The sequence below is a fragment of the Neofelis nebulosa genome, chromosome 4, assembly GCF_028018385.1.
Source record: "Neofelis nebulosa isolate mNeoNeb1 chromosome 4, mNeoNeb1.pri, whole genome shotgun sequence".
Taxonomy (NCBI): domain Eukaryota; kingdom Metazoa; phylum Chordata; class Mammalia; order Carnivora; family Felidae; genus Neofelis; species Neofelis nebulosa.
In genome coordinates, this window is record NC_080785.1 from 127,554,256 (window position 1) to 127,580,572 (window position 26,317).

Consider the following 26,317-nt stretch of genomic DNA (forward strand, 5'->3'; position numbering starts at 1 on the left):
ACATATGTATACTGCCTGGTTCTGTTCCTTAGAGGTCCTGGAAATAGTGACTCCCCACCAACAGCAAAAAGCACTCTTAGTGCCCAGATGTTGGTTTCTAAATATCATTCTAGGGCTCCTTGCAAAAATGCCTGATTCCATGGCCGAAGGAGGGAAATAAAGTACAACATGACCATGGAATGTCTTGTTTGCCAGAAAATATGAAAGCACTGGAAAAAAATGTCTAGAGACTACAGAAGCCAGCTAGAAAGAATTTTCACTGGCCAAATGAGACAATAGAGCATCAAAATAAACAAACATAACAACTAATTGTAAGCTGCTGAATAAAATAGGAAACCATGAGTCCCTTATACAGATATGAACAAATGAATTAATTAATTGAAAGTTGTATGAGGAACAGACTATTTATACAATTTCTAAGTATCTCCCGATAAAAAATAATTATTAATTGCAAAAAGAAAAAGTGTAACTTCACATTACAGGAATCTAGCAGACATCATGTTGAGTGGTTAAAAGGAACAAATACAATGTGACAAATAGAAATCATGTGCTACATATAGATGCAGTGAAAAGAACACAGCTTCGCTCTGGTGATATTCCTGCTAAAGATGCATCACCTAAATTTAATCATGAGGAAACATTATGCAAACCCAAACTGAGAGACAGTTTATAAAATATCTGCCTGGGATCTTCAAAAGTGTCAAGGTCATGAATTGAAGGAAAGATAGACAGACTGCCTGGAACTCAAGAGCATCTAAATCACACTCAAATGTGGCTTGTAATTCTGAACTGGATCCATGGCTATAAAAGACATTAATGAGACAGTTGGTAAAATTTGAATGGGATCTGAGGATGAGATGGCAGCAATGTATCAATTCCAATTTCCTGCTTTTGATGGGTGTATTGTGGTGATGTAAGGGGATGTCTTTGTCTCTACGTTACTAGGTGATAGTACAGCACAGCCTCTGCAATTCACTCTCCAATGATTCAGGACAAAGTTCTCTGTTACTGGGTTCACAATTTTTCTGTAAGTCTGCATTTGTTTCAAATTTTTAAAAATGATGAAATCTTTTGTAGGAGAGTCTTTCACAATAAAATCTGTTATTCTCCCAATTTTAAGATAGTTGTAATAATTCTGATTGCTTGTACAATCTCTGAATTTTAATGGATGTCATAGATTTTTACCACCCCAGAGAATTTCTATAAAATTCAATTATTTTCTAGCTCATTTTATATCTCACTGAGATGTATTTACACATTGTGCCCTGGGACCTAAGGATAATATGGAAAATCAATTGTTTAACAAAATGGAATGTGGCCCTATGACAGCATATATTGTTCTCATATTTGGTTTCAAACGTGCTTATTTAATTCCATTTTAGAGTGAAATCAGATAAAATTACAATTCTACTTAAGTATTCTCCAGAAGTTAACTGAGCCCCCAAAGTGATTAGCCACAAAGAAATTTTAATTAGTTTGATGAAATCTGCCTTTTAAGCAGTTGGAAATTTAGAGATCCAAGAAAATGATCTGGTGTGTGTGTGTGTGTGTGTGTGTGTGTGTGTGTGTGTTTCCCTTCTTTAAAAAAAGAAAAGAAGGAAAACCCAGGGAATTAAAATGCTTTGTCTGAGAGAAGCAGAGAGGCAACTCCATGCCAGCACAGCACAATTTGTACGAAACCATGTTCCTCCACAGTTATCTCTGTCTTAATGCATGTGTTGGTTTCCAGATTACAAAGAGGCTAAGGTAGGCGTGAGGCTGTAATGTGAATAATGGTATTAAAACAAACAATATGGATTATTGACATTGTATTTTACATAATGGCAGATAAAACAATGAGCCTTGCAGAGCAAATCTGTGCTGAAAAGGCACAACCTTATCACATTACCATGGATCGGTGTGACTTTCCTGTTCAAAGCAGGGTTCGGACCAGGGTTAGGAGACAAGTTTTTTTTCCCTGGGTATATGCAAAGACTTCATTTCAGACACCTTGGGCTGGCGCAGCATGTAAATTGTCAGGAAAAAATATTGATACCCTGAAGCTACCAATAGAGCCAGTTGCACAGCCAAATGTGCCGATTTGGCAAAGCAGCTGTTTTCCCTGTTCAAGAAATTTTCATGTTGTGTTCCTGCTTAAGCAAGTCAAACAAGCATTACATCAGTGCCTTTTATATTATAACAAAACCTGAGGCTTTTGTGCAGATTGAAACAAAGCCTACTCAATATTTTCTCTTTTGGTGCTGATTATATCTTCCCTTGTTTTCTATTTACAAGGTCCAGATATTGAGAATGACTAGCAGACACACAGTTATCCCACATGTCTGTGCTTTTAACTACCAATTAAAACAGAGAGAGAGAGGTCAGGATTCAGGCAGACAGAAGACAGAGCAGGTTCTAAGAATACAATGCTGGTTGTTTGTTCCTTTGTCTCTACAGGGATAGAACCAGGAGGGGAGCAATGTCTACTAAGTTCACTATCGTTATATTATCAGCACATGGAAAAGTGCCTGGCAGATTTCTGAATTTAAAATTGCTAATGTCTAGGATAGAAAAAAGTAAATTGTATCAAGTTGTCACTGTGGGGTTAGATCATTACTTTTAACTAGGAAGAAGGTTAATTCTGGGAGGATGAAATGTCACAAGATAAAAAAGGAAAACTCCTCTCTTTCCTACTTTCTCTGAAAAAATGGCTTTCTAGTTGAGTCCCCTAGCCAGGTTGGAAAACGGTCCAGACCAAATGTTTCCTAGAGCATCCCTCATTCTTAATTTATTCATTCATTTAATACATATTTATTATGTATCTGCTATGTGTCAAACACTCTAATATGTGCTGAAGATTTAAATGTGCAGATGTGATCTTTGACCCAGGTGATGCTAATATTCATGGGGAATGAACATAAAATAATAAATGAGGGTGTAATAAAACCAAAAGACAGACAGACAGGAAGGCTGAATCGTAACTCTCAAGACAAAAGCCTTCAGGTGGGTTCACTGCAGGCATGCTAAATTCTTTCCTTTTAAAAAATTAACTCATAACGGATGGGAAAGTTAAAGATCTCCACTGTTTGCCATAGATGAGTACTTTCTAGAATAAAGCTTTTACTGACAATGTTGCTTTAGAAAAAGACTAAATAAATAAATAAATAAATTTTTAAGAAGTGATGAGATAGCTTCTGTTTTTATTTTGATCTTTTGGTCTGAGCAGACGGTGGTCTGTTGGCTTTGGTTTCTACCTGCAGGAAATCTCACTGTCAAACTCTTGTCACTTCCCAAACTACTTTTTATTAGATACTGTGCTGTTATACATACATTATCTCATTAATTTTAGTTTAATTTAAATTAATTAATTAAATTTTAATGACATAAGCCCCATGCCCAAAGTGGGGCTTGAACTCGCAACGCTGAGACCAAGAGTTGCCAGCTCTACCAACTGAGACAGCCAAGTGCCCCTATCTCATTAATTTTTAAAAATATACTGTAAGTTAGACATTTCTATTCCTAATATACAGAAGATGGAATTAGGGCTCAGAATGCTTAAAAAGTCAACATTTCACATCTAGTAAGAGTCAGAGGCAGTATCACTCAATCACCTATGACCTTCCAAACTGAACTAATGCTCTTTAATAAGGTGACCAAGTCCATGCTTATTCTGCTTTGGTATCAATAATTGTTGCATACTTACACTTTCTCCAACTTGGGCAATTTAGTTTTTGTGTCACTATTTCTATGGGCAATTACCATTACGGGATTTAAGCCATAAATTCTGTTTTTGTAGATATAGGTATCACTGAAAAATATGTTGAAATGCAATGTTCTGAGCTCCAGTTTAATCTACTAAACAAGAATTTCAGGGAGTAGAATTCATGAAGCAACACATTTACCAATAATCGGGTCATTCTAATGCAAGTGATCTGTGAACCACATGTTGAGCCACATTACTCAATTATTTTAAGATGGTTTTTGGAGTGACTCCCACGGTGGCATAGGATTGTTACATTATCTGAATGTTCTCAGTAGCTCAAGGATAGAGAATCTACAATCAACTTTAAAATCAGGCTTTATAGGACTTTTAATTTATGATTTCAACATATATTTACTGAGCACCTAATAGGAACCAGATGCTGGCAATAGAGATCAAACAGAGAGCAAAAGAAATAAAGTTATCTGCTTACACAAAGCTTGCATTTTAATCATGAAAAACAGAAACTAAATAGATACAAATAAAGTAAGAAAGCATCAAGTGACTCCAAGTGCAAAGAAGGAAATGAAACTTTGTGAAGAGGGCTTGATGATGGTGGTGGGGGGTGGGGTGGGAGGTGGCTATGTTTGAATGAGTGGTAAGGGAAGCCTTCTCAGGGGAAATGGGCATTCAAGTTGCAATCTTTGAGGTAAAGGCATTGGGTAAGAACCAGGAACAAGGGAGAGAGAAGGGAATACCTAGTGTGTAGGGGACTTCGTGGGAAACCAGCTTGGCACCAATGGGGAACCAAGAGAAGATAATGTGGCAGATACAATCAGGGGAGATAGCAAGTACACTGGGAAAGGTACAAGAGGGAGGCTAGAGGGAAATCATGCAGGATTTAATGGGAGATCTGGATTTATTCTAAGTAGAATGGAGGACACTGGAAGATTTTAAGCAAGGTAACAAGATGGCTTGCTATGTAATTCTTTAGAATAACACGTGTAGATAGATTTATTGCACTGAATGGGATTGTATGTCATTCATCTATGAGTCGATCTTTCTCCATGTCTTCCTACCAAGAAACTAATTATTATACTTTCTCTTATTAGTGATGGAAAGCTTTTTACCTTCATGTATTGGTTCACACCTTGCTCAAATCCAGCTACATTTCTAATCCCATCTTCTTAGAATTTTAAGATTTTTCGGTTGTCCATGTCATTCGTGTGTTCATAGATCTTGATTGCAGTAACTGACTTTGAGGAGTTAACGTAGAAAATGTGGTTGCTTGTTCCTTGCTTGTCTTGAAGAGATCCTGGAACCATGATGGGGAAGGACTCCATCATATGTGGACTCCATCTGATGTATATCTTTCTCCTGCTGTTTTTACTTTATAAAGTTTGCTGTAATAAATTTTATCCATGAGTATAACATGGTATTGGTTACTTTCAGTCACTACGTGACTGAATTTAAGTTTGAATAACACCACTGAAACAGTGCCTAATGTTTGTTTCAGCTGATAGAAGTATTATAGTGATTTTAATCTGTTTGTTAATTGATCTTGACTCTCATTCACTAACAAATGCTTTCTTCATTCTCCTGTTAATACCACCATAGTCTAGTTTTATCTATAAACATATAAAGGAAATACGCACACACACATGTGCATGGACAGAGATTTACACTTATTTACATATGTAAATTATAGTTAAGTATATGTTGCATAATAAAGAATTTGACTGGCTTCTGTCCTTCGTTACTGGGGGTAAGATTTTAAATCTTTGAAATTTCCCAAATAATGTGTATTTTGGTTATGCATGACATTTGGATCACACCTCAGTTTATGCTAAAAAGACAACTCAGGATGGAGTCTGGTCACCAGAAATACCAAGCTTATACTTAGAGGATTAGGGTTTTGAGCCAGCTTCCCTTCCAGAGAGGAGTGGAAGTGGGTGGTTGGAGTTTCAGTTCAACAAGATGGCCAATGATTCCATCAACAAAAGAGCCCTGTAATTAAATCCCAAAAAGAAATCCCACAAAGAGCCCTCAACCCAAAAGCTTGGGGAAGCTTCTTGGTTGATGAACACATCGATGTGCTGAGAGAGTAAAGTGCCCTGTTGGGAAGAGGGCCTGGAAGCCCTGCATTTGGGACCCTTCCAGATCCCACCCTATGTGTCAGTTGATTTCAGTTGGCTGGTCCTGATTTGTATTCTTTGTAATTGAAAACACTTTCCTGACTTCTGTGAGTCATTCTAGTGAATTATTGAACATGAGTGGGAGTCGTGGGAACTTCTTAGTTCTGTAGTCAGTTGATCAAAAGCAGGTGGCCTGGAAACCCCCAACTTCACTGCTGGCATCTTAAATGAGGGAAGTCTTAGTGGGGACCATGTTCTTTAACCTATGGTAGTTTGATGCTAACTCCTACCAGTTACTTTCAGAATTGAACTGCAGTGCTCCAGTATTCATATATGAAGGATGAAGGTCTGGTACCCTGAACGATATATGTAATACTAAGATAATGCTTTGTTTATAATGTCCAATATTTCACATATGTTTTAAAAAGTTGTTCAAGACTCGTTGAGAACAATATGCAATGAAGCCTAGATTGGCTCTGTCCATGGTAGAGATTTATACCCAGTGCCTTTCACTTCTTACTTGAATTTAATTACTCAGTGATTTTAGTACTTATTAAATGATACATATATAAGGTGCCAAAGAAAGAATTCTTTTTAAAACAAATGTTTATTAGTTAATTTGAGACAGCGGGGGGGGGTGCGGGGGAGAGGGACACAGAGAGAGGGAGAGAGAGAATCCCAAGCAAGCTCCACACTCAGAGCAGAACCCAACATGGGGCTCGATCCCAAGAGCCTGGGATCATGACCTGAGCCAAAATCAGGAGTCGAATGTCCAACTGACTGAGCCACCCAGGTGCCCTCCAAAGAAAGTATTATATACAAATTCAGTGGCCATTTCATATTGGCTATTGTCCAACTCTTTTGGTAGCTCAAATTATATCTTATTAGCACAGACTTTGAGAAAGTAAATCCTCTAGTGATGAAAAAAATCCCATTTTTAATACCTGTTCTGAAAATATAGTACCCTCAGTGGAGGACCCCAATAAGATCAGAGAAGTTGTGATCACCATAGACACATACTATAAATGGATTTGTCTATGCTCTCAATTCTCTTCTCACTCTGCTCCCCACAGCCCTACATCCAAGGGCAAAAAAATGTTTTTCTGGCATTGGGATTGGGGATTTTAGGACTTATTTTATGAAACCATTAGTGCTTCACCAAAATAATGAAAGAATGGGTGTTAGAGACATGGATATTTGGCAGGAGGAAGGCATTTGGGATTAACAAACATGAATAAGGATAGGGGGGTAAATTATTACCAGTATCTGGGGAAGGACTTCAGCTATTATTTGGATTAGGTTCCTTTTGTATAGTTGACAATTCTTTTATGAACAAAAAACCGGTTTCTTTGGAATTATTTTTACCTTTATTTCTTTCCATCTTTGGTGTTTCTACTCATTTACATGATTGGCCTAGAGAACAATTTATCATCCCTCTTTTACACATCTGATTTTCTAAAGGTCGCCTGGCAAGTCAGGGATGACATTGGGCATATTCTCTTGGGTAGCTTCTAATAATTGCACTTCCTCCCCAATGCTTTGGGTGTCTGGCACATTTGTAATTGACAGAAGGATAACAATGCAATCTGGCTGGTTTCCAAGGCCACCCTCATATGGAATTGGATGGTATGGGGGTGGCTAAACTGCCTATATCTATCACTATGAGGAAGAGAATTTTAAAAATCCAAAACAAAGAAATTCTCTGATTGGATCATTGTTTGTTTCTTTAATGAAAGACCTCACACATTTAGTTAACCAAGAAGCCAGAGAAACAAACTGCAAATAGCAATAGAAATGTGAATGCTACTTAATCTCTCGCTAGCTAGCTTTAGAAATGCCCAGTCTAGAGGCGCCTTGGTGGCTCAGTCAGTTGAGCATGTGACTCTTGATTTCAGCTCAGGTCATGATCTCATGACTCCTGGGTTCGAGCGCCACACTGGCCTCCATACTGACAGTGTGGAGCCTGCTTAGGATTTTCTCCTTGCTCCTCCCCTGTGTGACTGTGTTTGCATGTGTGTGCTTTCACTCTTGTACTCTCTCTCAAAATAAATAAATAAACTTAAAAAAAAAAAAAGAAATGCCCAACCTGTTTCTGTCTATGACACCCTATTCTTTCACTAGAATTTGTGCACAGAGAGACAAATCTACCTGCAGGTAAAGGCTATGGGCAGGTGTAGTGGTTTCTGAGTGGCATTTAACCAGGCTGATTCACATAAGCATGCCTGTCTCTGGAATGACCTAGGGATGCCAAAGTGGAAAGGATTCCACCTGTCACATCTGTGATTAGAGTGGGGAAAAAAAGGATCAATGATCCTCTCCTTTAAAATGTGGATAAAATAAGAAAAGTATTTCTTCAGCACTAAGTGTCAGCCAGGTAATTTACTAACAGACACAGAAGATATTGAAATTATTGTTGTGCATCCTTTGACAATCTTGTATTAGTTTATTAAAAGACATCAAACTTTTTGTTTAATATGAAGGATTCTTGTTGTTTTATATAACTCAAGGTATTATGATAATGATGAAAGAATTTTTATTCTGCTTCTGAAATAGTTAATTATGAACAGGTAACTACATAGTGTAGATTTTAAAAATTAGAATATTTTTTATTTGCTGAACGTTTGGGTAGAAGATAAGTATACAAAAAATCTAATTAATTATACCTTTTGGAATTGGGTCAGTTATATACTATATATACTATTACAGTGTATATGTAATATATAGTATATAATACATAGTCTTTCAAACTTACCAAAGTACTTTTATATTCTAACTGTTGAACATTTCTCTACCCATCTGGTATGCATGCCAGTCTGAATGTTCTTGCCATGTGGCCCTGCCGTGGATTTGATCTGGGCCATGTGGCTTGCTTTGGCCAATAGAATGAGGTTAGGGTACATGTATGCATAATCTGTGCTTAGACCTCAGGATGTCTTATGGGTTTTTCCTTCTGTCCTTGGGCTTCAGCCACCATCATGCAGAGGACATCCCTAGACTAGCCTATTGGTTCCAGGAGATGGATGAGGGACACATGGAGCAGAAATGTCCTACAAAGCTCTCCCAACCAAGCCCAACCTAAGCAGAAACCTCAGCTGACCTACAACTGCATGAACTGTAATAATAATGAATTGCTTTTGTGAGCCCCTGAATTTGGGTATAATTTGCTATGCAGCAAAAGCTAAGTGATTCTGCAGCATGTAAGGCTGGAGCGTTGGGCCGTTCATGGTTTCTTAAACTCAATACAGAGATTACAAATGGTTAAATGGCTTACTCAAAATCACTTGTAATTCAGCATTCCACTGGGCTATAAATGTATCTCTTGCTTTCAAACCCCCATGTTCTTTTACTCTGAGAAGCCCTTCTAGAAACTGAGCATGATTGTTTTTAAAGTGTATTAAACCTCAGGGAGGACATCTATTATTGTGACCCAGCCTCTCTGCTGCCTCAGCTATCTTGTTCCTGGAGTGGAGCAAAGCCGTGTGATCTATGCTGTGAAAAGCACATTTCTACATGCCCCTTTCCAGGTATGGTGCTCTATCTCTGTGATACACACATGTCTTGTTCTGAGCATACTATACAGGAATTGATCGGAACATTTAATTTTGAAAATGGCTGAAAAAAGAAGTGAGTCATGATACAGTGGTAAACACTTTAAACATCCCCTCTCTGTTTCCCAAATTTAACACTTTCCTGAGCTGTGATTAAGAGCTGTTACACTGAAGGGATGAAGACAGACTGGCCTTCTGGTTCATAAATCCGTCTTTACCAGCTGGGGCTTGGAAAGTCCCACACAGCTGGAAACATTAATTAAGTCTGCCCTTATAAGAAATTCCTCAAGACTCTCTCCTAATGCCATACGTAAAGTTTTTAAAAGGAACAACCAAAGATACAGAGTTGAGGCAAACTGAGACAACTAATATTCATATAAGGAAGAAAAATTCCCTACAGTAGAGTACTGGAAATCCATCAGAGTCCAACCTCTGTCTAGACTTCATTTATGTTTGACAGAGTGGGAGGGATTGTTGTTTACTTTTTTATTTAGTTTAATTTTTTAAAATTATATTTGCTGGCGGGGGTGCCTGGGTGGCTCAGTCGGTTAAGCATACCATTCTTGATTTTGGCTCAGGTCATGATCTCACAGTTTGTGGGACTGAGCCCACGTTGGCCTCTGTGCTCACAGCTTGGAACCTGCTTGGGATTCTGTCTCTCCCTCTCTCTCTGCTCTTCTCCCCCCCACCCCCACTCTCTCGCTTTCTCTCTCTTTCTCTCAAAACAAAAAAACTTCAAAATTATTTTCTGGGGGCATTTATAAGGGAGACTCTTATTTATTCCCTGTTGAGGTCTCTGAAGATACATTTTGAGGCAGAAACCAGTAAAGCGACTTTGGCATCTTCTAACGTATTTTGCAGATTCAGCTAACTCAGCAGGCCCCCATGGAAGGCTTTTAATAATTGGGCTTCCGAAGCTGTGTGTGCACTGACAGGTAATATTCATGCACATAAATTTGACAATAACAATCTTATTGCTCTCATGGTTTAACTACCACCTACATGCTGATGGCTCTTAACTTTTTAATTCTAGCAGAGACCTCTTCTGTGAGTGTCAGACTTCTAATTCAGCTGCCTTTTCGCCATCTGTATGAGAATGCCCCAAGGCACTGCCAAATTAACATAGGCAAATCTAAATGCATCCTATGCTTCCTACTACCTTTTCTTCCTAGATTTCCCAGTCTCAGTTAATGGTCTCATCATCCACCAAGTCACCTAAGTTATCATTCCAGGTATCATCCTGGATGCATTCTATTTCTAGACTCTTCATTCTTCATGGGCACAAAGCCCTGTCAATTTTACCCCATAGGTATTTCTGAAATCTGTCTCATTTAAAACTCCTAGCTTCCCAACATTTTTCAAAAGAAGTATTGCACCTTTAGTCCTACACTAGCTCAGATCTCTCTTTAAGGAAATGAAAGCTGACCAAGGGGCTGTCACAACTGAACAGCTTCCAATATTCTATATTCTTTTAAAAAATTTTTTTATTACATTTATTTATTTTTGAGAGACAGTGAGACAGAGCGTGGCGGAGGAGGGGCAGAGAAAGAAGGAGACACAGAATCCGAAGCAGGCTCCAGGCTCTGAGCAAGCGTTCAGCACAGAGCCCAACGTGGGGCTCAAACACACAAACCATGAGATCATGACCTGAGCTGAAGTCGGACGCTTAGCGAACTGAGCCCAGGTGCCCAGGTGCCCCCCAATATTCTATATTCTAAAATTCAGTTTCCTTACCATGATCTTAAAGGGCTTGAGTAGTGTGGTCACTGCCTTTCTGTCAAGCCTCATCTGCATACAGTGGACTGGAAGCTGACTGAGTTCCTGTCCCAGCTTTGCTGCTCACTGGTGTGTAACCTTGGGCAAGTTTCTCCACACCTTTTAGCTTCAGTTTCCTCTTCTGTAAAAGGAGATTATAGTACTACTTACCTTAAAAGGTTGTTATGAGCATTAAGGAGTTAATATAGTAAATAACTTAGGATACTACTTGATAAACAATAAGCACTCTAAATATTTCCCAGACCTCAGCTTTGTACCTTAGACATTCTGGTGTATTCGTCGCTTGCTCCATGAGCCATGTTGTATCCTATGTTCACACATTTCCTGAAAAACTGCTTCCTTTGCCTGTGTTAACATTATTCTTTTTTCAATTAAATATCTCCAATTAATGCTTCATTTCATCATTGAGTCATTTGGTCATGCCTTCATTCATTCATTGAACTATAATTTATTGAGTAGTGATTCAATAAAAGGTGACTACAAACAATATGGCTCTCTGACCTCAAGGAGTTTGTGGGAAGATGGCATTGGCAGATGGATGAACATATAATCAGGGTCACTTAATTAGAGAAGAGTATGTGTTTGGTGATGAAAAGACTAGAGAATATGTGAACATACATGAGGAACACTAATAAGTCTGGAGGAGGCATTTCACGTATTCTCTCCTCTAGGAAATTGGTGAGAGAGAGCGATCTCTCTTCTTTATATAAAGCCACTAATCTCATCACCCTCATGACTTCATCTAACCTAATTATCAAAGGCATCACCTCCAGATATCACCACATTGGGAGGGGGCAGCATATGAATCTGGGGGGGGGGTACACAATTCACTCCATAGCACCTGGCTAACCTCTCCCAGAAATCTTACCTTAACTTACTGCATATGCATTTTCTTTTCTGCTCTTCCTTTTGGAATGCAAGTGACTTGGAACGCAATCCCTGCATCTTTTGGCTCTGTGACTCCAAGGCCAGATACACTTATAGACACACAGTAAGTGTGCAACAAATATTTGTTGAACCAAACTGGGATGTTCATACAAGGTGGTGGTGTTGGCAACATTGTCTTATCTGAGGCTAAACTCCATAACATCTGTTAAAGTGGATGCCTCAGAAAATGTATTGTAATCTTTAAATGACTTTGAGCAAATCATTCCCCCATCTCCCACATTGAGCTTCAGTTTTCTCATCGGTAAGAATTAGCCATCTTCGAGTGAATAACCAAAGGCCTTTCCATGTCTCTGATTCTGGGATTTGACCCTCTGGACAAACTCTTCTGTCCTCTCGTAATCAGTGTCCTTTCTCCTTTTCCCTTTCATGGAACTTCCCCACTCGTTACTCCAGATTTTCTTCCCACTTCTGTCACCTCCCCTCCTCAGTCTCCTTTGCTGGTTTCTTTGCAGGGTCCTCCTCTCAGTTTTCTTCCAGGACCAGGAGAGTAAACTAAGACCAGAGGCCAAATCTGCCCCTGCAGAGAGAGTTGTACTGGAACACAGCCACACCCATTCATTGACTATTGTCTCTGACTGCTTCCAAGCTACAATAGCAGAGTTGAGTACTCATGACAGAGACAGTCTGTCCTGAAAAGCCTAAAATACTTGCTATCTGGTCCGTTACAAAACGAGTTTACCAACCTCTGTTCTAGGAGATCTCATCCTGTCCCATGGCTTTGATTATTATCTACATTCTAATGATTCATAAGTTTCTGTCACCAACTTTGATTCTCCCCTGAGCTTCACCTCCGTATGTGCAACTGTTAATTCCATGTTGCTACTTGATCTTTAATAGGCATCTCAGTATAGGGTTGCACAGAAGAGGATGACGCTGGGGCCAGGCCTTGGCTTTGAATCCCGCTTTTACTAAGTACTAGTAGTGTGGCCTCTGCAAGTTATTAACCATTCTCTGCCTTACATTCCTCATGTGTTCAATGAGGATGATGATCATAGTAACATCGCATAATGTTGTGATGTTGACTGTATTTATCAATATATGTAGAGCACTGAGGACACTGGTTGTGGACTCAGATTTCGGGAGTTAATCACTGACCCTCACTTTCCCTCGTACTCCACATAGAGCATATCAGCAAGTTCTCCCAAGTCTACCTTTAAAATATTTATTACTCAGCATTTTCACTGTTACTATTCTACACTAAGCTACTATGATTTCTCACCTAAATTCCAGGATCTTCTGATTATTGTTTCTGTATCCTTTTTGCATCCCTTCTATGTTACCTAATTCTCCACCCAGCAGCAGTGTAATCTTTTAGAAATATAATTTTATCACATCACTCCTTTGCACAATATCATCTAATATCTTCCCAACACACTCGGAATAAAATCCAAACTCCTTACCATTGAACTACAAAGCCCTATATGTTCTGTCGCTGACTTTCCTCTGAACATTCTCCTCCATTATTCTCCCTGTTATCCTGTCCTTTCCAGTCCTCCTCAAGCATGGAAAGCCTGTCTATGCCTCAGAGACTTTAGACTTGATGTTCTTCTGTCTGGACTGTGTTTCCTCCAGATATTCTCATAGCCCATTCCCTTATTTAAGTCAAGTCTCTACCTAAACGTCACATCCTCAGAGTATCCTTTCCTGCTTTCTCTATTTAAAATCTACCTTCTTTCTGGGCACCTGGGTGGCTCAGTCAGTTAAGCGTCTGACTTCAGTTCAGGTCATGATCTAAGGGTTCGTGAGTTCAAGGCCAGCATCGGGCGCTCTGTTGTCAGAGTGGATCTTCGGATCCAGAACTTCTGTCTCCCTCTCTCTCTGCCCCTCCCCCGGCTCGCGCATGTTCACTCTCTCTCTCTCATAAATAAATAAGCATTTACAAAATTTATTAAAAAATAAAAGAAATAAAATCTACTTTCTTTCACTGTCTATTCCCATTGACTACTTCTTTGGTCTTTATAGCACTCATCACTAAATCATGTTGCGTTATGTATTTATTGAATTATTTGTTTACTGTGTTTACTGTATAAGCCCCAAGATGAGAGTGATTTTGTTTCTTGGTCACTATTGTATTTTTGGTGGCTAGATGCGTATATGTCTTTTTGTATGCAACCAATAAATACATGTCATGTGAATGATAAGATCACTCTCTTCTCTAACAAATTCAGATAATAAAGTATATACATCTCTCAAAACCTGATAGAGATTTTTAGCATCATGCCACAAAGGAGAAACCTGAAAATTTATACATGATAAAAAAAAAGAACACACAATTTTATACCACCTGTCCTGACAACTATTTTCTCTGAAAAGATTATTTCAGACCCTTAGACAAAGTATTAAGCTTTAATCAGTACTAGATCTACTCTGAATATTTTTTGTTCTGTCTTCCTCCATCTATTTTTTATTGTATGCACTGTATTTTGCTGAAATTGGGACTACACTGTGACAATAAAAAGTCTCTGTTTTTATGCTTAAGGAATTCTCCCTCAAATGTCTTGCAGTTCAAAATGAGAATTACAACGTAAAAAGGTCTAACTTGCCCTAGTACAGCCAATTTTTAGACATGCCTCTAATCCTTCTCTCATCTCATCCTGCCATTTCTGAAATATGTGGGGAATCAAACTGAAAATAAGATTTCTCAGGGCTCAGATGAGAGTCCATGAACGAACTGTGATTCGGCCTCAGGAGGACCTGACATGCACTCATTTTGTGCATCTGTGAAAAATTGTTGCAAGGGTTCTATCAGAGCAACATTTTCTTTTGGAAATAAACCCAAACCCCTAGATTTGCATTTTAACCATGATAGTTCTTTCTTCTTTGACTTCACTAGTAACACCTTTTGTTATGAAAAAGCAGCCAATACAATTTTGTGAAAATAAGAATAAAATATCTCTATAATATCGCCTCCCAAAGATGGTCAGTTAACATTTTAGTGTATTTCCTTACAGTATTGTTTCTCTGAACAGGTAAAATACACCTTTTTCATCATATAAGACCAAAATGTGGGGCGCCTGCGTGGCTCAGTCAGTTAAGTATCCGACTCTTGATTTCAGCTCAGGTCATGATCTCACAGTTTGTGGGTTAGAGCCCCATGCTGTCAGTGCTTGGGATTCTCTCTCTCCCTCTCTGCTCCTCCCCCATTCACAAGCACCTTCTCTCTCTCTCTCAAAATAAATAAGACAATGTGAAAAGAAGACCAAAATGCTATCCAAATAGGATCATGTTATATTTCCTGTTTAGTAAACTACCTCTTAAATATAACCATTCATCGTGAATATTTTCCAGGATGTGACATACTCTTAGACAACATAATTCTAATACCTGCATAAGGTTTTGTTGTGTAGCTGTATCATAATTAAGCTGTATGTTGTAGAACTAGGTTGCTTCAGTCCTTCTTGCCATGTTGCTTATAACAGATGTGTTGTTTTATGTCCTCCCCAGCATTACTTCTTTGAGGACGCTACCACTCCCTTAATTCTGGAGACATGTCAGTAATCATCCATTGGCCATCCCTGGCTACAGTGACCTTGGCTTAACCAATATTTTATCTCTTGGGAGAAGCAATTTGCCTAATATTGAGAACATACCAGATATATGAGCCCATCCAGGGAATGGTATGTAGATATTAGGGACGAGTTGGAAGGAAGGGGAAACTGTTCCTTTGCCTTCGTGTTGCTCATCATAATAAAGTAAGATCTCTTGGGAGAAACCCACCTGTGGTTAGGGAGAGAGACGATAATGCAACAGTGGAGATTGTTTGAGAAGTTAAAGAAGAGAAAATGAGCCCTCAGTTTTGGAATCGAGCTATGCCTAAAGCTGTAACAGTCCTGGATTTCATCCTTCCATGAGCCGATACATTCTTTTACCTCTTATTATTATTATTTTCACTTAAACTAGTTTGGGTAGAGTTTCTCATACTACCTAAGTAATAATTTTAATACTGTAATCTGCTACATTTTCCATGAACAAACGTGAATCTCTTCATTTCATTGAACGGCGTTATTATTTTGATGCACAATTTGATGCACAGTATCTGCTTAACTTGATAATGATGTCCTTAAAGAAATCCGGGAAATACATAGCCCATAGCTATATTATTTTTTATACTGTCTTTTCAACACACAATAGGTTTTACTCCTACAGGCCACTCTTCAAGAGCTGGTTTGGTTCCTTCAGATGCGTACAGCACATGGTAAATGTACAATAGAACCGTGATGAGTAGATTACCAAATGATTGAATTTGCTGCATGAGGAGCCCCAAGAGTTTCTTTTAAAAGGTGCATTGATTCCCTCAGGTTATGCTCAAATACTATACGAAACACTTTGAAATGCACACTGTTCTCTTTGGTCCTTCAATTTTATATGGTCGTAAAAAACTGCACCGTGTTTGTTTCAATTTTTCAACATGAAATGGTAAGCTGGACTTTAAAAACATGAATTGTGCTCCCCAGGAAGGAACTATAAAGCCCCACTGAGATTTAAACATAGAAGATGGAACTATTTGCTAGGTTTTTGGGTTTGAATTCTAGGTATCTACAGAAGTTCTGACAGTTTGACAAAAGCATAATTTGCAGGAGTTAGAAAGCTTTTGACCTACAGGATCATATTCAAGGCCATAAATACAGTGTTTTAGGTCTCAGACAAAGAGAAAAAGGAGAAAGGCTTTCATATCCTATTTTCACATTCCATTCTCCACCATCAATGGGTAGCACTCACCATGTTTTTCCTCCATAGCGTTCTAAGAATGCTAAAGCTTTCCTGAGAGTGTTCAGGAAAGTGAGACTTCTGTGATTGACTAAGAGGCAAAGAAAAAGGAAATCCCATGAGATTTAGTTTTAGTCATAAAGTTTAGGTCCATTTCAATATCAGAATCAATAGCATCACAACAGCTAATTAATAAGGCAGTTGTCAAAACAAAGTCTAAATAAATGGCTACAAGGCAGTTGACAGGGTATAACAAACTATCATAATGGATTGTTCCACTCTAATTTCAGCATACCGACCAACATGCTTGTCAACTATAGCAATTTTTTCTTATTGCAATGAGTTTATTTGGGTATATCCCTTCTTGATATTCCGTTTTTTCCCCTTGATGTTCTACCAGTTTGTTAGCTGAGTCAAATCTACTACTGTCATAAGCGTCATTCTGGCAGGCTGCTGTATGTGTAGTTACCAAGAGGGCCCATCCTATTCAGGGCTCCATTCAGTAGGGGCCAAGCAGTGCCCATAGCCTCAGAGGAAGACCATCCTTCAGCAGGACATCTTGTCTCCAATGGCATGAGTCAAGGGGGAACTCAATAATTCTTCTTCCTTCTAGCAAGGCCCCCTTTATCACTCTTTCTCCTCAATGCTAGCAATCTCTTCATCCTTCTGCCTTGGGACCACCAGGGGCTAATGAGTATGACTCTTGCTGGATTCAGGTTGACCATCCTGGGATGTTTAGGATTTTCACATTGTTGCTCATCATCAGATTCTATCCCCATTGCCTGTTGTGACTCTAATCTTTCCTGCCCCATCTCCTAAAACCCTTTCATGGAGCTCTAGGTTAATCATCAGCAAGCACATATTCTCAGGCTCATCAGCAAATGTTTGCTCCTTTTTTGCTCAAAAATCTACTCTCTGCTGATGGCACTACTTTTCCTGAAGCAATTTCAAGGGAGTGGTTTATTTTTCTCCTACAATTTTCCTGTCAAGGCATCTGGAGGCATAATACTTGTCTTACTGCTCTGCAATGCCACTTTCAGACCATTCTTCCCTGAACATTCCTCCTTATTTTACATCCACTGTCAGATTACCCTCCCTCTTTCTTTGGAAAATTTTTCTCCTGGTATATTTCACTTCCTTTGACACTATTGATAAGGTAATTCTTTTTTTATAGGTTTATTTATTTATTTTTGAGAGAGACAGAGAGAGAGAGAGACAGAGAGAGAGAGTGCACAAACATGTGCACACAAACAGGAGAGAGGCACAGAGAGAATCCCAAGCAGGCTCCACGCTGTCAGTGCAGAGACTGATGTGGGGCTCCACTCACGAATCTTGAGATCATGACCTGAACCAAAATCAAGAGTTGGACGCTTAACTGATGGAGCCACCCAGGCATCCCAGATAATTCTAGATAATTTCTGTAGCCACACATAAGATCTTTCCAATGTCCTCATCTTAACTTCTTGATCTTCTCTGCTCCAGTGATTCTGTCCAACACTCTATCTCAGGCACTCTATTATCACTGCCATATGCTTGACCAGGACACTTACCAATAATGGCATCAAACTCCATTCTATTTTTCAATTCCCTTCTTGTAGTACTTAAGCTCCAATAACACTTCAGCCCCTCCAGAATATCTAATGCCTTGATCCATCAATTTGGCATTGTTCTTCCCTGCCTTCCCAAGCCCTCTCCTCCTGCTACATTCCACTCACATTTCATGGTCAGTTACTATTACCTTTTATAATTAATCTATTATTATAGTCATTCTCTTCAAATATATCACTCCTCTCTACTCTCTTCGCAAAACCACATCCCTGGTTAAGTCTACCTCTTTGAGTACTTAATGCCTCCACCAGTACTGCTGAACTTGGCTGGAGAAGACACAAAATATCCTGACTGATCTCATTTTAAATTCATCAATTACCGCAAGTTGGCCTTTGTTGCTGCTGGCCAAACATAGTATATACCCTTAACCCCTTCTTTCTTAGTCTCTAGTCAGTGCCTCTCAAACTTTAATAGGCAAAAATAAAATCAACTGAAGACCTTATTGAGATACCCATTCTAATTTTGTAGGTGTGTAGTGGAACCTGAGAATCTGAATTTCTAGTAGCCTCCTAGATAATAATGCTGCTGGTATATCAAGAAGTTGATATGGAACTTCTATGGAACGCCTGGGTGGCTCAGTGATTTCAGCGTCCAAGTTCGGCTTAGGTCATGATCTCACAGTTTGTGAGTTCAAGCCCCAGGTAGGGCTCTCTGCTGATAGCTCAGAGCCTGGAGCCTGCTTTAGATTCTCTGTCTCCCTCTCTTCCTGCCCCTCCCCTGCTCACATTCTGTCTTTCTCTCTCTCAAAAATATATATGTTAAAAATTTTTTAAAAGAAGGAATGGCCCAATAATGATTATAGATCCTTCTTTCCTTTCTCAAAATTCCATTATGTTTTCCCCATGATCACTCTCAACCTTTGACTAACCTTGCCTCCTACTTTACTAGAAAATTGAAGAAATCACAGTAGAAATCCTGTAAGCATTGCTCATCATACTTTCCTACAGTCCTGCAATTGGGGTCATGCACTTACCTTATCTCCCATTAGTAAGGATGGACTATTCAGGGTCCTCACCAATGTCAAACCCTCTACTTTATACACTAAATCTAGACCCCATTCTTTCTATTCTGCTCTCTCAGGTTGCCCTGGCAATTCTCCCCTCTCAGTTTTAAAATTATTTTTAAAATATCTATAGGACCATTCCCACAATCATATAGATATACTGCCATTTAGCCTTTATTAAAGGAAATTCTCTCTCTGGACCTCACTTCCCCCTGAAACTATCACCTAATGTCTTTTTCCTTGAAAAGATAACTATATGCCTTGTGACTGATTATTCTACATCCATCTCTCTTTCCACTACTACAGCCAGGGTTTCACTCCGTCGCTCCATCATAACTGGCCTCTGAATGCTAACAATGACCCCACAGTTACTAAATCCAAGGTCATCTCTCAGTCTACCTATTATTCGCCACAATTGATCTCTCTCCTTGAAAAGTTTATTTGTTTTGCTTCCAAGACAGCTCACTTTTATAACTTGCCTCCTACCTTTCTAATCACTTATTTTCAGTCTCTTAGACTGGCTCTCCTTCATTTCCAACTCTTGCATGTAGTAAGAATCCAGTGCACAATCCTAGGACCTTTCTGTGCAATCTCCAGTCACTCCTAGGTGCTCTCACTGAGTAACATCCTTTTGAATACTTATCTGTGTCCTGATGTCTCCTCAATTTCTACCTTCTTCACAACCTCTCACCAGAAATCTGCATTTGTATGTCCCACTATTTGTCACTCCCACTTGAATACCTAAAAGGGCACCTGAATATTAGTGTAACTAAAACTGAGTTCATTATTTCTTCTTCTCAAACTACGTTTCCCCCTATCAAAACTTCTTTACCTACAGAGATTTTCCTGACAGGGGGGAAGAAAGAGAGACACAGAGAAAGAGAGACAGAGAGAGGAAATGAGAGCATCTTAAGCAGGCTCCACACCGAGCAAGGAGCCTGACATGGGCCTTAATCTCATAACCATGAGATCATGATGGGAGCTGAAATCAAGAGTCAGATGCTTAACCAAATAACCCAGCCAGGTGCCCCAATATCTCTTCTTTAAAAATTTTTTTTTGATGTTTATTTATTTTTGAGAGAGAGGGACAGAGTGCGAGCAGGGGAGGGGCAGAGAGAGAGACAGACACAGAATCTGAAGCTGGCTCTAGGCTCTGAGCTGGCAGCACAGAGCCTAACAGGAGCTCGAACACAATAAACATGAAATCATGACCTGAGCCAAAGTCAGATGCTTAACCACCTGAGGCCACCCAGGCGCCCCCACCCCATATCTATTCTTTTAGTTCAGGCCCCAAACTTGGATACCTTCCTGAACTCTCCTCTTTGTTTTACACTCCATATTCAGCCTATCAGCAAATGCTCTCAATTCTAATTTTAGAACATAATTCAGAATTCATCCCATTCTCACTGTTCTTACCACCATCATCCTGAACCAAACCACTATGCCAAGACTCTTATAATGATCTAGTTAATCTCCTTGCCTCCACCTTGGCCAAATTTGTTTGACATAGTACCCAGAGTGATCTCCTTAAAAAGTTAAGTCAGATTCAGGTGCCTCGGTGGCTCAGTCTGTTAAGCATCCAACTTTGGCTCAGGACATGATCTCACTGTTCATGGGTTTGAGCCTCACATTGGGCTCTGTGCTGACAGCTCAGAGCCTGGAGCCTGCTTACAGATTCTGTGTCTCCTTGTCTCTCTGCCCCTCTCCTGCTTGCACTCTGTCTTTCTCTGTCTCAAAAATAAATAAACATTAAATAAATTTTTTAAAAGTTAAGTCAGATTCAGGGGGCGCCAGTTGCTTGTGGGTTTGAGACCCACATGAGGCTCTGTGCTGACAGCTCAGAGCCTGGAGCCTGCTTCAGATTCTGTCTCCCCCTCTCTCTGCCCCTGCCCCATGTACGTGCACTCTCTCTCCCTCTCTCTCTCTCTCTCTCTCTCTCTCCCCTAAAAAAAATTAAAAAAACACAAAACATTGTTTTAAAGTAAGTCAGGTTTTGTCAACTCTTTGCTTAAGCTCCTCCAGAGTTCTCACTGCAACCAGACTGAGGGTTCTATAATCTCAAGGTTGTACTTGTCCTCACCCTTGTTATATTTCTAATATCATTGTCTTGCATTCTTTCTGTCTTGCCTTCTATTCCAACCATGTCAGCTCTTTGCTGTCAAGGGCAGCTTAGGACCTAGACACCTGACTCCTCCAACGTGGAATGAGTTTCTTGAACCATCTGTCTGGCTCACTCTCTCACTTCCTTCTCAACTTGCTCACAATTCCTAGTCTCATTAAGGCATTTTAGGACTACCTTTACTAAAATTTCCTCCAACATGCCCTGATTTAAGCTCTTTATCTGCACTTATCACTGTCACACATCTTTTATTTGTATATTGTCTCTTTCTTCTACTGGAATGGAAGCTCAGTGACGGTAGTGATTGCTGTTGTTGTTTTCTGTTTATTATTGCTACCCTAGTACTTAGATCACACTCTGACATAGTGTAGAGAACTAAAAAGTATTTGATGAATCAACAAATCACCTTGAAACTTATGTAAAAAGAACTAAGATAAATAACTTATTTTTTGCATCTATCTTGTTTTGGGGGGCACTCTAGACAAATGCCAATAAGGTGTTAAGGAGAAAAAGATAGGGTTGTCACTTGTACTTCAGCTGTTTATCTCATGCTAACTTGAATACCCTCCTTGCTTTCTCTTCTATTCCTTTTTGTTTTTTTCCCCCTAGAAAACAAAATGGTGGACAAGAAGTAGCAGCCATGTTCAGCTTTGCTGAGGATGGGAAAATTGTACACACAAATGAATTTGCTTCAAACGCAACTCTCTAGGTGTTACAAGAACCTGTTGACATTATTACAGTAAAGCTACAAAAACTTGAAATCATCCTCTCCTTCCTGCAGCCCTCATGCCTGTATTAACCTCACCAGTATCAATCAGAGACATCTGCTCTAATATTTTACCCCTTACTCAAGGTTCTCTGGCTATGACCCTCATTCCAATAGGAAGAATAAATGTCAGAAGCATGGGTTTTTACATTTGTGTAAACTCTTCTATTGTCAACATTTTACACAAGAAACTTTATTTGCTGAGAGAATTATTCACATGTCCTAATGAGCTTCTTTATCACTCTCAATCTTACAAACCTTTCCAAATGATAAATTTGGTGGAACTTGCTCCAGTTATAGTTCTCATTCACTTTTTCTTTCTGGCTCACTTCCTAGCATTCCCATTATACCTTGCTAAGGAGACCACAGGGTTCCCAAATTGCTGCTGAGTGCATAGTGTTTGTCTAATAAATATCATTTGAGGGCTTGAAGTGTGCCTGAATCATGGGATCTCAGGTTGTAAAAAACATCAAATCATCTAACTCTGACACTCAACCATGGTTTAATTGTTTTCTCTAATGTTCCCTTCTGAACGCCTCCTGTGATGGAGTGCATACTGCCTCTTGAAGAAATGCAAAGATAGGCCTGTTACAGAAGTCTTCTATCTTCAGCGGTGACCTCTGTTCCTCTCGTTTATAACATTTGTCCTGGTTTAGCTGCCTGGCAGTATAGCACAAGAGAAAAAGACTTGGATTCAGAACGAGGTGGCCTGGAGTCTAACTGAATGATTTGAAAGTTTGTTTTGGACTCTACACTTACCTGTTGAGTTTCACTTTCTGAGTCTATTCAATGAACTGAAGTGGACTAACTGCTTCAACAATACACTTCAATGTGTCTAATGGCTCAAACTCATTAGAAACTGAATTTTTACTACATAACTGTACCGAGTGAATTAACAGATTGGTGGAGCAGCCCTTCTACACACGGTCAGTTAGGGACCCAGGTGGATGGAGGCTTCATCATAATTATGATTAGGTTGTTTTGTATCTCTCTTTTTTTTAACATTTACTCATTTTCGAGAGACAGAGAGAGACACAGAGTAAGCAGAGGAGGGGTAGAGAGAGACAGAGACACAGAATCTGAAGCAGGCTCCAACCTCTGAGCTGTCAGCACAGAGCCCGATGCGGGGCTCGAACCTACGAACCGTGAGATCATGACCTGAGCCAGTCAGACACGTAGTTGACTGAGCCACTCACGTGCCCCAAGTTTTTGTAACTCTATTACAGCTAACCAGAAGGGGAAAAGCACACAGAAGAATTCACACAGGGCATTGTGCGTGAATGTGCGTGTGTGTGTGTGTGTGTGTGTAAGTACAGAAGTGCCTTCCAATTCTTCCACTGATATTCCACTGACCGGAAAGCCCAGTCAGAGGGCCATGTCTAACTTCAGCTAGGGCTAGGAAATGTAGTCCCTGGCTGGCAGTCACTTCTTAGTGGTAACACTACAGAAAAGGGAAACATGAACTTTATTGTTCTCTGCCACCACTGTCAAATAGGATGGTCATAACTCACAGGGTTAAGAACACATACACATGTTAGTGTTTTGTAAAATGGCACTTATTATTTTGTGTACACTGCATAAAAACAGATGTGCTCCTTTTGTCCTCTGTGTAGCAGTATCACAATGCTTAAAGTCAACCGTCGTATGTCATTTGAGTATCCTTTTCTCCTGGTTAAATAATTCCCCATTCATTTTACTATTCCCCACAGGTCATCTTTTCAAACCCTTTAATGGCTATGCTTTCTTTCTTTGCACATGATTCAAATGTGGCATTCACACCTGGATGGAATACTCCAGGTAGAGTGTGAGCAGCACAGAAAAGAGACAAGCTGTTTTTTTCCCTTGTTCAAGATTCTATGTCTCTTTTAATGCCGTTAATGATAGAGAGAGCTTTGCAGGAAGCCTTATCATAGTGTTGATTTATATTGACCTTGCAGTTGAATAAAACCCTTAAGTATTGCACTGTTATATGTTGCTTTGCATTTCAAAGATGTTCTACTTCCTTTTGTCTGAAAAAAATATCTGATTTTCACGTCAATATGAAAAGCACTAAATGATCAAGAGAAATTGGGGCTTATCCAATGGAAAAAGCTTTGATGAAAATGTACAGCCATACATCACAGTAAGTCCTTGTTTTTATTGAGCTGACTTCTTATTTTTGTCATTGTTTTAATTGTTTAATTAGATGCTACCTTAATACAATATCATTTTACAATAATCAAACAATATAGGTAAAGTGAATGCCCTCTGACTCCCTCACCAATAGAATTATGCTACAACTTACATACGTACATAAGGATTATTTAGTTTTGTCTATAAAGATTTCAGACATAAATTATATTATACTGTGCATAAATATTTGCAACGCATTTTCACTTGTCAATGTGTTTTTAACGTTTGTGCATGCCAGTGCATAAAAATCTACCTACTGCTTTCTTTATGAATAGTTGTTATTTGGATATGGATAGTCAATTTAACAAGTAGTTTGTTAAGAGGTATTTAAATTTCCTCTGATTTTTTTCCATTATTATAAATGATACTGCAGTGAAACTTTTGAACTTACCTCTTTGTACACCTCCGTAATTTCCCTTTACATTTAAAAGTGTCCATTGCTGGACCATGCTAGTGGCACACTTTTAATTTTAAGAGATGCAGAAACATTAAAAAATTTTTTTTAATGTGTATTTATTTTTGAGAGAGACAGAGAGACAGAGCTCAAGTGGGGGAGGGGCAGAGAGTGGAGACACAGAATTCGAAGCAAACTCCAGGTTCTACGCTGTCAGCGCAGAGCCCGATGTGGGGCTCGAACTCCCAGTCATGAGATCACATCATGAGATCATGATCTGAGATGAAGTCAGACGCTTAACCAACTGAGTCACCCAGGTGACCCAAAACATTTTTTTTTCTGAAGAGAAACATTTTTTTTCCAACCCCACACTCCCAACAAAAATGGAAAGTATTTGTTTTCCCTACAGCTCTGCCAATTTAAAAAAGAGTCTGATGTCTCTTTTTCATGCAGTTAACGACTGAGATAGTCTTTCAGGCAGCCTCACCACATTGTTAATTTTTATTACCAGTCTTCTAATTTTTCCAGTTTTGTGAAAAAAGTCATAAAGCTAATTTACATTTCTCTGGTGAGCACTGATTAAGCATCTTTACAAATGTGTACTGCCCCCTGGTTGGTTCTTCCTTGTGTGGAACAAGACAGTACTTCCATGCGTGTTCTTGGCCTTTTGAGTTTATCCTTTTACCGAACTCTGATCACTGAGGGAGGATCTGGTCTCTACCTTGCCATCACAGTCTCTGCAGGGCCTAATGCTGCATCATCCGCTCAGCAGGTGCTCCCCGACTCAGCAGGGGTCTCGAGTCCTGATTTCTCCCTTCTTCTCACTCCCCATGTCTAATTTCCCAGCAAATCCACTCAGTTCCACTGTCAAAATGTATCCCAATTTATTGTATGCTTACTATTTCTCTCCTTCCCAAAGAATTTAATTTCCACATGAATAAGGACTCCATCACTTATGCTTGTGCACTTATTCCCAGGAATCAGTAAGCATTCTTATGCTCTTGGTGACATATCTTCTGTCCTTGGATTGGTTTTTCTACTTCTACCCCAAGTCTGGAGAGAAGAAGCTCTTGAATCCAACTTTTGAAGACAATATCGACAAAGAAATCAGTGAATTGTTTCTCTTTTGGCTTCCAGAAAAATCGTTCTCAAGGTTTATCTGAGCCATAACACCCATTAGGACCACATTCCCATGTGTGGCTCTATGAAAAGGAAAGTAATATCCCTGCCCCAAATGACCATGTCCCAATCCCCAGTACCTGTGAATAAGTTACCATATATGGCACATGGAACTTAGCAAACATGTTGAAATTAAAGATCTTGAGCTGAGGAGATTCTCCTGGATTATCCACACGAATCCAACGTAATCACAGGGTCCTCATAAGAGGCAGGTGTCAGAATCAAAAGGAGATGTGATGACACAGGTGAGGCTGGAGTCATTGTGGAAAGAAGCCATGAACCA

At 39.4% G+C, this 26,317-nt stretch overlaps 1 pseudogene; it reads right to left on the reverse strand.

Annotated features, from left to right (window-relative positions):
* LOC131508597 (transmembrane protein 230-like) overlaps window positions 1–24,910 on the reverse strand; it is a 63,827-nt pseudogene extending 38,917 nt beyond the window's left edge.
* Window positions 24,911–26,317: the final 1,407 nt, after the last annotated feature.